The following is a 12,414-nucleotide window of genomic DNA, read 5'->3' on the forward strand; positions in this document are numbered from 1 at the left end:
AGGAAGGGAGGGAGGGAGAAAGAAAGGGACGAAGGAAGGAAAGGGACGAAGGAAGGGAGGGAGGAAGGAGAAAGAAAGAAAGGAAGGAAAGAAGAAAAAAAGAAGGAAGGAAGTTAGTGTTAGGGTAAATGGTTATATCTATTTCTTGAGCTACAGATTGTCAAAATGACCTTAATAAGACTTCTGGCTGAGGTAAATACCAGTTGTAATCTTTTCAAGTTCAGAAAGTTATTTTTATTTAACCAATGTCAGTAGTGTAAATGCAAATTGTCTTGTTGCTTTCAAGATATCAAATGTCTTCAGAAAACTAGACTTTAATAGACCGACTACCTTATTTTATTTTGGAAGAACTGTTTTCTTTTATGAGACTTTATCTGTTAACTCAGTAGGGGATCCTTTTGTTCTGAGTTTGGAGTTGGTATCTGTGAAGCAAAGCAATTTAAATGTTTCTTCTCTCCCATCCCACCTCCCATCACAGTGTCTTCAGAGAGTCTCAGATGGCAGCAGGTTTAATTTTTGTCCTCTCTTCTCTCCTTATATTTCTTTACATCTGTGTGAGTGTGTGAAAATAACAATGCATGCTCCATTTACCTCACTGCAAGAACTCATTTACCTTTCAGACCCCCACCTTCCCAAGCAGATAGCACTTTGACAACCTGGGAAGCTTAGAGCTGCCTTGAGCTGCTCTTTTATTTCAGAGCTTTACATTTCTCTAACATTCCCACTGCCTTGTGTTCTTGAGTCTTGGAAAAAAGAATATATTGCTTATCAGAGTACTGTTTTCTCTTTTCTTATTTACATATACACTGTGTATATTGTCCTTTGCAAAACTAAAAACATATAAATAATAACTTAAAATATTTTATAACTTATAAAGCACTTGACACACCCTAATCTCATCTTGTTATCAACACAACCTAGTGAAATTGCAAGTACAAATGGCACTATTGTCATTTTAGAGACGGAGAAAACTAAAGTTCAAATTGATTGAGGAATTAATCGAAGGAAACATAAATTTAGAGGGACAAATGTATCAAAAAGACATTTTTTGGGCCTCATCTTCAAATCTGGTCATCTTTTGATAGAATCACAGTTATTTTCATTATGTTATAGATAGCTAAAATGCCAAGAGCACTGAATTGTAGAATTATAATTATATATATATACATATATATATATATATGTATATATATATATATATATAAATCTGGAAGATTTAAATTTAGAGATTAACTAGTGTAACCCTTGCATTTAAACAATATGAAACTCAGATCCTGACAGGAAATGAAAAGGGCTGTATAGCACCTATAAAATAGCATCAGAGTAGAAGTACTTTCTCCTTGTTAACTGTTATAATACTTAGTTTGTATTCCTCATATACACTTCAATGTCAAGAGTAGTCAATAAACATCTATTAAGTACCTATTATGTGTTAGGTACTATACAAAGATACAAAGAAAGGCAAAGGACAGTTACTACTCTCAGGGAGATACTGCTGGATGGGAAATGATGAAGTGATTACTCTGGGTACCATCCTTAAATGATAGAGGATCTGGGAAGATCTCTCTGATGTCCACCCCCCACCTTCTCCATTCAGAGGGAGGGAGGGATACTGGGTACATATTAATTTGTTGTACACTTATTTGTAAACCTATCTTTTCCATCTTACACTCTAAACTCTGTAAAGAGAGGAATCATGTGTCTACCAACTGATATAGGACTTTGCATATACAAACCATTCAGTAAATGCTTACTGTTTTTAATTTAATTGAAAATTAGTTTTAATTTTAGATGATACCTATGGCTTCCTTTTTATGTGGAACTTTCAATGAAATCTCTCCATCTACTGATGTAGATTTGTATCTGTTCTGAAAGAGAGTGATCTTCAAGAGCTGCTTGGGACTCTGAAATGTTAGGTAATCCAAGGTCACCTGCACAATATGTTACAGAGGAGAGACTTGAACCCAGAGTCTTCCTGATTCAGGCTTTTATTACATATCAAAGCTACTCTCTAATTGAGAATAGTTGCAATCAAATACAAATCTTTGGTAAACCTATTCAAGTGCACTCTTTCCAACCCCAAGATATATTTTGTCATCTTATTTTGACTTAAAATACTTCAAAATACCATTAATATATTGATGTAGGCAGAGGGATAGAATACAAAGAACAATGTACTTGGAGTCAGAAGACAGCTAGTTCTGCACACTGACACTGACACTGTGACCTTGGACAAGTACTAGGGTGGGCCTCATTTATATGTACCTTCTGGATATACCTTTCTGAGATTCAGTTTCTTCGAATATGGTAATTATACCTATGGGACGTTTTTGGTTATTGTGAAGATCAAGTAAGATAATGTCTTTAAAATGATACCTAGGGTGTCCCAAAGCTCTTTTGCTACTTTAAACTTGTCTATCTTAAAACAGCACCGACTTTTGTAACATCTTGCATAAATGTTACTTTTGTATACTGTTACTTATTATGATTGTAATATATGTTATTTTGGATTACATAATATTACATAGCCATCACTAATCATGCTTAGATGTCTTCCCTTCATTTATTATTTTTAAAATTTATTGCAATTTGCCCAACATCACAATCTATAAACTAATCCCTGAAGTTATTTTCTGGAGTAATTTTAGTAACCATTTCTTAGATTATTTTTTTTAAAAGATGGCACATCTAGAATTATAGTGTTTCTTTAGCATGTACTCCCACAATGTAGCCCCCGCATATCTCAAGAATCTGTATCCTGAACAATCCCTTCCCAAGTTTTCTGAAGTTGGTAGTTGCCTTTTGTAGCCACTAGATGGTCTTAGCGACCACTGTTCCTTGTGCATCTTTACCTTTAAAGAAAGCAGCCCCGGGGGTAATGCCGCAGTTGAGATTCTTTCACCCTTGCTCGTTTGTTTCTGTAGAACTCTTTCTTTTTTTCCCCCTTGAGTCTTAGAACGCACTTTTTTTTTCTGTCATTTCAATAGTACTTGAAAGCATTATATCTTTGCTTAACCCCTGAGACAGATTATTCTTGAAATTGGCCTGGTTGACAAACTATATTCGGGGCATCTCATGTTTCAACAGCTTAATTTCAAATCCCAGTGGAAACTGTCAGCTTTACTTTGACTTTGAAAGGCTTTGAATGGGTATATGTAGATATCTCACTGCAGGGACTGATAACCTTTAGGATAACATCGCTGCCCAGTTTAATAGATTTATAGCATAGAAATAGGCAGCCATTTAAAATTTGCGATCTGATAGCATCATAAACTATCAAAAAATAGAATCTAAAGTTCCCATCAAAAGCCTGGAAGTGAGATTCTGAATTGGAAACTGTTACTGATTTGACTTCCCTTCTTTTATAGAATCTGGAAAATTATAAGAGACTGCAGAACTCAACCCCCTAATTACAAAAGAAAAAAAAATCAGATAAGCAAAGCCCAGAGAGCTGAAGGGACTTCCTCAAAATCAGACAACTAGTTAGCAGTAGAGTCAGAATAGAGAATTTAGGTCTCTTGCATTATTATCCTCTGTTCCTTTCAGCACAGCATCTAGCTCAGCCTCTTGCTCAGAAAATAGGCATTATCCTAATTAACATATTTTCTGAGTTTCTCCCTGGGAGTAAATCAGGCATTCCAGGAAACTATTTGCCATATAACCTTAGAATCTAGTACAGTATAGATGCAACTTTAAACATCTAACAAGATAGTTGTTTGTTTGTTTGGGGGGAGGGGTGCTCTCAGGAGCATATAATAGTGACAAATAGTGAAAAATATATATCTTTACCTCCTCTGTATCTTAAAACAGTATCTGGGGGCGACTAGGTGATGCACTGAATAGAGCACTGGCCCACTGAATAGAGCACTGGCCCTGGAGTCAGGAAGACCTGAGTTCAAATCCAGCCTAAAACACTTAACACTTACTAGCTGTGTGACCTTGGGCAAGTTACTTAACCCCAACTGCCCTGCCTTCACCCCTTCAAAAAGAAAAAAAAATAGTATCTGTATCAGATCTAGAAATGAATTTGCATCCCTTTAAAAAAAGGCTTTTTTGGCAGCTTGGTAGCTTTAACCCACCCCACCACCATGTGTTACCCATAATTATCCATATAGATGTGAATATCTACCTATCTATCATTTAAATTGATATTTTCCCCTTTTGGTCAACGGTTTAGAAGTTTTTTTTTTTTATTTACATTTTTTTATTTTAAGCAATCAGGGTTAAGTAACTTGCTCAAGGTTACACAGCCAGCTATTTCTGGGTGTGGTGCTGAGTGTCAGAGCCCGGGTTTTGATCTCCAGGTCATCTCAACACTGGAGCCAGTGCTCTAACTCGCTGAGCCACCTGGCCACCCGGTTTAGAAGTCTTTTAATCCTTCCAAAAGCTTTTAGTTATTTTTATGCATGCATCACACTTTATCATTTTTTTTAACTCTTTCTATTAGTCTTACATTAGTCTTCATGCTAGTCCCTTTCCATTTAAATGATTATGATAAACACCTTTCAAATGTATTTCTCCTCCCCCCCCTTCCCCCCATGACTACTTATAGCCCCTTCAAGGCTTTTTAGCACATTAGGCATAGTACCTGTTGTTTATGCCTTTCTAAATAACTTATACTTTAGGTCACAATTCTTTTACCACTGCCTTTTAGATCTAGTCGTGACCAGTTTTGGCATCTAACTTGATGGATTCAGATCTTTACTCTTAAATCAATAGCTTTCATTTTTAAAAACACGTTTGTATTTATTAAATGTTCCCTAATTTCATTTTGAAAATCTAACATTCAATTTTTTAAATTTATTTCTAAATTCTCTCTTTACCTCCCACTCCTCTCTGACCCCTTGAGAAGCCAAGCAATATGATATCTATTATAAGTGTGAAGTCATATATAACATATTCCCTATTAGCCATGTTCCAAAAAAAGAAAAAAAAAGTGAAAAAAAAAAAACACCCTGTGCTTCAATCCTCATTCAGAGTTCATTAATTCTCTCTCTAGATGTGGATAAAATTTTTCCTCATGGATCCTTTGTAATTGTCTCAAATCATTGTCTTGATCTGAGTTAGCTAAGTCTTTCACAGTTGATCATTACAATATTGCTGTTACTGTGTACAATGTTCTCCTGTGAGCCATTATCTTTAAAAAACAGCTCTTAAGTCAAAATTTCACTTCTAGTTCATATGCATGTATACAGTATATTTATATTCCCTCTTCTTTCAAAATTATATTTCTAAAAGATGTATTTCTGTACTATCAGATGCCTTTATCCACCAAACTGAATTCTTTTATTAACACTGAAGTTTGTACTGATTCTTCTGGTACTGAGTCAGGGGATTTGCCTACAAAACATAGCTCTCCTCTAGAGTTACCTTGCATTTACAGGTGGTGCTGTTCAGAGATTCACTAAGAACTTTGCTAAAAACAAAACAATAACAATAAAAACAAAAACAAAAACAAACACTGCCCCCTCTTTTTCCCCTAAAAAGCCTTCTTCCTAGTATTGAAACATTTAGGAGTTATGTGTTGCTGTCTTCCCAATTCTGAATGGGCTGGTTTTAACTCTTTAATTAGTAGAATTTTTCCTCAATAATTGCAGCAACGACACCATTCATTGATTAGTACAAAGTCGTAGCATTAAAAAAAGAAACCACTTTCACTTTTATCTCAATTGATGAGACTTCTCCCAAGGGAACAAAGTAAGATTTCATAAAAGAACCCAGCACCCCAATACCACCACCCAAAAGAGAAAAGACTCAGACAGAGCCAGAGACAGACAGAGACAGAGAGAAATAAAACATTTATTAAGCACCATATGTCACAATCCATGATAAATACTATGGATATAAACATAAAGAAGGAAGAAATTTGTCTCACAGAAAAGGCAAGAATCATTTGGAGAAATAAGAAAGTAAATGAAAAGCTCCAACACAACAAATAAATATCATGGATTAAAATTGATATAAGGCATCTAAAGGAAAAAGGAATGAATCACTATCAATAATGACCCCTAAAACAAAACTGCCACTATCACAATGGTCCTAATAGCAGGAAAAAAAAATAAACATAAAGAAGGAAATAAAGCAAGTAATGGCGTCTATAGAAAAGGAATAAGATAAGATGGTAAAACTCTACATTATTCTTTGGAAATAATTGGAGGAAGTGGCATAAAAATAAGTTTTAAATGTCACTAGTTTTATAAACAAGTGTCAAGAATTATAAAACAGAGACAGAGAGGTAACTTAAGAGTAATTCTGAAAATATGAGGAAACAAAACCAAAATGAAATACTCATATATCAGGAAATCAAACAAGGAAATCTGTTAGATTTTAAAGACTGATTTCCTCAAATCAATGGACCCATTTTAGATTGAAATAATCCACAGGATACCGTAAAGAAACCTTAGATTCAGTTAACTGAGGCTCATTGCCATCAAACTGAAAGGATACAAATAGAAAGAGATAATTTAATAAATCAAATATTAATAACAAATATTTTTTAATTAAGATAAAAATAACAGAATGAAATGGGATAGATTTTTAAAATAGTAAATAAATTGAAAAATTTAATGTGATATATTGAGTGAATCCAGAGAGATTCCTTTCAGGTATAAGTTTACTAAATGACCATTAAGGTCTCTTTCAATTATCCAGTTCCATAAGTCTGTGAAAATAATTGAAAACTGACCTTCATCCCCAAATCAGTTACCTAACAAACCTTAGCAAGATTTTAATAATAGAAGAGAATAATTTAGGATAGCATAAGAAGAAAAACAAGAAAGAATTCTGGGAAAATGGATTTAATAAATGTTTTGGGAGAACTAAATGAGGAAAGTAGGGAATTATTACTCAACACATATAATATTCATGGAAATTGATGATTCTCTAGGTCATAAAGAATTCACAGATACATTTTAAAAGGCCAAAATTTCAAATATTATATACCTTACTTTGTTACTTCAAGGAGATGGAATTTCATCAATGTGGGAAACCCCTCTATAATTTAACAGGTCATGTTTGAGAGTTGTAGTTGCTAAAAAAAAATCATCCCCTATAGGCAACCTTATAATAATTCTTTCTGAACTTAGGCAACAGGGACTCAGGCAACAGAAAATCTGTGTTACCTCACTGAACTCCTACCAAACTCTTTATGGCATGATCAAGTCTGCCAGAGCATGTGGCACACTTGAATAGTCCATAAATACTCAGGGTTATCACTAGGCTATAATGAGCCACCAGAATTGGATTTTAGTGATGATTTGTAAACCTTAAATCAAGAAATGTTTATAATTAAGAAAAGAAATATGTTGAAATGTTTGAAATTCTAGATGGAGTCAAACGAATTCCTTAATAATGTTTGGATCAAATATCAAATTATATAAATATTAGCTATGTGATTGCTATAAATACAACATATAAGGATTATGCTTAGAATTATTACATCCTGGAAAACACAGTACCTTAGAAATTCAGGTTGGGGCAGCTAGGTGGTGCAGTGAGTAAAAGTGAGGGCCCCAGAGTCAGGAGGACCTGAGTTTGGATCCGGCCTCAGACACTTAACACACACACACACACACACACACACACACACACACACACACACACACTCACACTCACACACAAATTAGCCTTGTAATCTTGGGCAAGTAACTTAACCCCAATTGTCCTGCAAAAGGCAAAAAAAAATGCCAGTTTTATTTTCATCACTGCTGCAAATCTCAGATAACTTTTGAAGCAAAAGCCATGTTTGGAGAAAATAGTTGGTATAGAATATGGTGTCTGAAAACATCTGTCCTCCAGTTTCAATATCTGTAAAATAATAAAAAATGTTCCAGTTGGAGAACATAACTTCTATGATGCCTTCTAATTCTAACTCTATAATCCTATGATTATATAAACAAATTTTTGAAGTTTAATGCATGCCATAAAATATAGAAATGTCCAGTTCTGGACCAAGTATGGAGTGTACTCAGTGAGGAATAATGAAAACATTTTTCTGGCATTTTGCTGATCTAATCTAAATTTCTACATAAGAAGTGAGAGAGGGAGGGAGGGGAGAGAGAGAGAGAGAGAGAGAGAGAGAGAGAGAGAGAGAGAGAGAGAGAGAGAGAGAGAGAGAGAGAGAGGAGAGATGACACTACCTATGCAGATGCCAAAGGAAGTAAGGATAATAAAAAGAAAAATACTATTAAAATGCCCAATAATGGACAAGAATCAAAAACCCAATAAAAGAATCAGAGATAACATGAATGACTTCAGATATCTGTAAATATATGGCCAAAACTTACGTACCAAACAAGGAAAACTATCAATGTTATAACAAAAAAGCAAAACTAATGTTGTTAGTCATTCCTGAAAAAGTGGTAAAATAAAACCTTGGCTCTAGAAAAATAATACATTATTCCAAAAGCTGATATCTTTCTTAGGCACGAAGCATGCTCTTGAAATTATAAAAAAAAAAAGATCATTACTACTACCTAAATCTGGAGTGCTAAGTGAGCAAAAAGGATACTGTCAGAAGAGACCTAGGAAATACTGGCAAATATTCTAACAAAAAATTTTGTAGCAAGGTTGATGAATCTTCAGGATATATTTAGCAGCAAAATCAACAGCATGCAGGGGGATGCTCACTGACTCTCCAGTCAGAGGACTTGTTTTCAAAATCTTCCTTTGTCACTACTTAAGTCAATTAGTCTCCCATGACCCCAGTTTCCTCAACTGTGAAAGAATAGTGTTAGAGAATATAATTAGTCTTTGAGGTCCCTTCTAACTCTTGATCTATAATCATCTGAATATCTACTATAAAGAAGAGAAGTCTACAACTAATAAGCCTGGGAAACAACAGAATGGAGGTACTCCGTCTTATTCTTCTTCATATACACCCCTAGAATCTAACACAACATCTGGCACATCTCATATACATAACATATTTGTCAAAGGAATAAAGTGAATGAGGAACTGAAGCCAGTCATGCCTGATGCAACTTTGAATGTAAGTGATTTAATTTACAAAATCAGTTTCCTAACTTGTAAAGGGAGGGAATTGCATCAAATGAAGCTTATGGTATCTTCCTACTCCATCATTACATAAGTATGATTCTGTATCAGTATAAGTCTCAATGCAACTAAAGCGTTGTGCCTCTTATATGTAAGCGGTTTTTTTTTTGTTTTGTTTGTTTCTAAACTGAAGTCCATGGATAACACCTTAAGGCAAAATTATTTGTAAGGATTTTAACAGCTCATTCATCTGAAAAAAAAAACCCGAAGTTACATTAAATAGTTTTTAAAGTGTCTTGCAGCTTTATCTACATTTTTAGGTTTGAAAAAATCTGTGATAGGATGACAGTGTAAGTGATGAAATTGTTAAAAAGGAGTGGATGTGCAGATGAAAACTGAACAGGGTGGGAAATGAATTCACCCAATGATCATAGAGAGGGAAGAAGCAGTGGTTACATCAGTGCCCATCCTTGCTATCATTGTCAATTTGCTATCTGTAGTATGCTAGGAAATAAGGCAGAATTAGGAGTTAGGAGAAATGGGCAGTCAAATCTCTGCTCTTTTACTTGCTACCTGTGTAATCCTGGGAAAGACACTTGACCTCCCTGGGCCTCAGTTTTTCATTGACAAAATTAAATTTTTGTATTAAATAACTTCTTTATACCCTGCCAGCAGTAACCAAATTCCCTTATAATTAACCAGCTGTGGAGCTGTATGTGGGTTTCACTTTTGATCATATAATACGTAAAGATTGTATAATTACTTTGCTCATTCCACCAGGTCAGCAATACTATATATACTATGTTTATTCATAAATCTAATGTGCCTATTTTTTCTAAATACATTAATTAATTTATTAATTCAGCTGACATTTAATAAGTAGTTATTCTATTGTAACACATAAATCTAGGCAGTCAGGGGGAAATGAAGAAGAACGGTAGTCCCTACCCATCAGCAATTTACAGTTGAGGAATTATAAGGCAAATATACAAGTATCTTAAATATGAAAGTATCTAAAACACACAAAAAAGGAGGGACAATTTTATAGAATCAAAGCATCTCCTAAGTGGAAGAGACCTTAGAACACAGAATGTTAGAACTGAAAGGGACTTTCAACATATGATGTTGGAGATTATGAGAGACCTCAGAATATAGGAAACTACTGCTAGAGTCCATACAACATAGTGTCAGATCTGGAACACATAACACCAAACTATCAATTTTAATCATCCTTGACTAGAACCTCATTCTCATGAGAAGAATATGGCTAAAGACAATCACTTGTATTGAATAGTATTTTCTCCTCCGCTCAATGGATTCAATATAGTGTGACATTTGGTTCTCACATTTGAAAGGTTTGCCTAACAGAGATAAGTAAAGGATGAACAAAGAAAGTCCTTTACAGAATTAGCATCAATTACTTCTCATGGTTTTGGGATCATAAACTCAAAGCACTATTATAATCATCATAGGGCCCTTGTTTTTAGCTCACTGATTATGATGGGTCAAGGAACAGAAATCACAGTCTCATGGTGCTTAAACTTACAGCTCCTTAAGGGAGACCATGAATTTCCAGTGAACTCAAATGAAGCAGTCACTGAATATGGACAGAAAAACAAACAGCATAAGGATGGTGATAAAAGAATATCAGGGAAGGAATCAGTACCTTCTTTAGAACTCAGATAAGAAATGACATATAGAACTCCAGGGGATAACATCTGAACATTTAGAGATTGGGAGATCATTATTTTCTTCTTTTTATTAATTTAGCCTTATACATGAAATCCATCTGAAGATTCTTCTGCCAGTTCTGTTTCTGTTAAATGTCTTGTAATTCAGTCACTCAATTCTGAATAGATCAAGATGCTTCACTCTAAGCCCTACTAGTGCTGAATTTTAAAATGATAGCATAATAATTTACTGTGTACTTTATTTGATATAATGGTTTATAATGTTACCAAAGGTAATATATTATTAAAAGAGAGATTTATCAGTTTTTAATATTATTTTTCTTGAATCAAATCCTCTGTTCATTTCTTTAGGAAACTGAGATATAAACTGCTTTTCTTAGAATATCAATCTTGGCCCTTCTCCTCAGCCCTTAGCTCTCTAAAACCGTCTTCTTCTCTTGGGGAAGAGGAAGGGGAAAGGATGGGTGGGTCTCTTCCAGCAGCCACAACAGGGACAAAAAACAGAGGCTCTGAAGGCCTCCTCGGACCTCTCTTGACCCTTTGGCTTTACAATGCTATGGGACCTTGGATGCATGGTTATCCTTGGAGGGTCGAATTTAAAAAAATTTTTAAAAGACTATTTTTTTCATTTGGCATAGATGATGAGCTCTGCCACCATGAATGATCATCCCGATGCACTATCAGTATTTAACCTACTTCGGGATCCTGCAGCAGAACTGCTAAATGTCCAAGATCAAGGATGTCTGCCAGACCTTATTTTGTTTATGGACCGCCTCAATCCTCTAGTTTTACTAACTCTGCACTACTTGGCAGAATGCTGGAATAACTGAAAATATGAAAGATGAACAGGGTAGGATGTTGAGCTTGCAAAATGTAATACAAAAGACTCAAGGAGAGACTAAACTAGCTTCTGAAATCTATGATATCCTTCAGTCATCCAACATGGTAAATACTGGCAGTGTCAATGAAATGAACTCACCTGGAAGGAAAAATCATTTTTTTCTTGGGACTACAAACAAGTGTGCCAAAACAACGTTTTTGTATATAGATGATGGCCTTGATGATTCTTCTTGGAGAAATCTTTGTGAAGAATTAATTTTTTTGAAAATTAAAGGAATTATTAGTTTTATATTTCAAATGGCTATTCAGGGATGTGTTGTTCGAATACATTCAGATTTGAAAGTAGAGGCTTTGGCAACAGCAGTGACATCAACCAAAGTTATGAAAGCCCAGCAAGTTGTGAAAAGTAAAACAGGAGAAGAAATGCTGGTCCCATCCCAAGATATTCCTGTAGAAGTACAATAGAATATAGACCTACCTGACTATCTGCCTGAGGATAAGAGTCCTATAAAGGAATAAGATAAAAGAGGATCTTGAGCTGGGTCAGTCTCAGAAGGTGGAGCCAGCTGGTTGAGAATAGCTCCAAACTTTTTATCCCATTACTTTTATTGGTGACTTAAATTTGAGGCTCAAGGGCTATGTGAACCAACAAGGGGACAGTTTTCCATCGGTGTGGTGAACTATCAAGTTCAAATTGCAATAAGTTACCAGGAAAAGTTTTTAGATTAAATAACTACGTATGCTGCATTTTACGTTTTTGGGATGTTTAACCTGCCAGGTGGTTAAAAGGGACAGATACCTCAGATGGAAATGATTTATTTGTGGAGGGTATTTATTGCTTTTGTTTTCATATGTTTTGTTGCCTCATTTAAAAAAATATCCATGTGTGG

At 34.9% G+C, this 12,414-nt stretch overlaps 1 pseudogene; it reads left to right on the forward strand.

Annotated features, from left to right (window-relative positions):
• Positions 1 to 11,423: 11,423 nt before the first annotated feature.
• Positions 11,424 to 12,139, forward strand: LOC138177442 (armadillo repeat-containing protein 1-like; annotated as a pseudogene).
• Positions 12,140 to 12,414: the final 275 nt, after the last annotated feature.

Source organism: Petaurus breviceps, unplaced genomic scaffold (genome assembly GCF_028583685.1).
Source record: "Petaurus breviceps papuanus isolate PSGF00001 unplaced genomic scaffold, PetGlider_PUasm1.0 90416, whole genome shotgun sequence".
Taxonomy (NCBI): Eukaryota; Metazoa; Chordata; class Mammalia; order Diprotodontia; family Petauridae; genus Petaurus; species Petaurus breviceps.